The sequence below is a fragment of the Aplysia californica genome, unplaced genomic scaffold (genome assembly GCF_000002075.1).
Source record: "Aplysia californica isolate F4 #8 unplaced genomic scaffold, AplCal3.0 scaffold00001, whole genome shotgun sequence".
Lineage (NCBI taxonomy): Eukaryota > Metazoa > Mollusca > Gastropoda > Aplysiida > Aplysiidae > Aplysia > Aplysia californica.
Window position 1 is genome coordinate 4,285,640 of NW_004797271.1, and position 1,203 is coordinate 4,286,842.

Sequence of the window (1,203 nt, forward strand, 5' to 3'; positions counted from 1 at the left end):
TGGTGTATAGTCAGTCAAAAGTTATCCTAATTAGGACACTATGCTTGAATTGAATCCCCCCCCCCCGCCCACCCCTTTTCTCTTCCCTGCTTTCTTTCCCTTTTCCACCCGCACCCCCCCCCTCCCCTATCAATCGTCTGCTTGCATCCTCTTCTCTGTTCCGTTTTTTCTTTCTATTTATTTGTGGGTTTTCTTATGAAGATATGCAAATTAATGCCCAGGCACACAAAGCAAGATTATTGTTCATAATTTGAAGACAAAAATAATGGATGTTATTTTTACAGGAGGTCAAATAGCATTCTTAAATTCAGCAGCCACTCAAAGGGCAGCTAGTTTCTTCATAACCCAATAACTGTTTCCTGTAATCTATTTCACAAAAGATAGCCAGGCAGTGTACACAAAGCATGTCACAGAAGAAACTACGCATTTCAGTGTGGATCTACTTAACTGAGAGGCCATGTTCTTCTTTGATCCCTTTTGAAGCTAACAAATGGCTGGCAGGTGACGCTGTTCTGATCGAAATGCACTTCCTAAACTTTTCCCCGCTGGGTGTGTATTTAGGATAGAGTCTGTTCAGTTTCAGGTAACCATAGGGTTGTTTTATTTTTCAACATTCTTATTTTTCATGTGTTTTGAGAAACTTCGAAAGATTAAAAATAGTTCGCGTAATATTATATGTTTTAATAATTGCTACTCAGGTACACAGCAGCCTGCAGGGTGACGAGAATGCGCTTCTGAAAGAGACATATGGTTTAGACGACAAGACGACAAAGAACAAAAACAAAATCAACGACAACAGCAACGACAACAGAGGAAGCAGCAGCGGTCCCAATTGTCTTGTCACCTTCTCTCTCCCAACTTAGACGTAACCAACTACAGGCAAACCACACCCACACTCCCCCCCCCCACACATACACATACACACAAACAAACACACACAAGCAAACAAACACACACACAAATCAACCCTCTCTTAAAATAGAAAGAATCAGAACAAAAACACAACAACAACCGAAACACCAACACAGCACCACTACAGTCACAATAAGCAGCAGCAGCAGCACCAACAACAATTTTAGAAAATGGATACATCCTTAGTTCAACTGAATAGCAACTTGACGCTATTTACACTTATTATTTTCCCGATTTCTCCATTCTTTTCAAACAAACTAAAATATAAAAGGGTGGCTTAACACCCCCCCG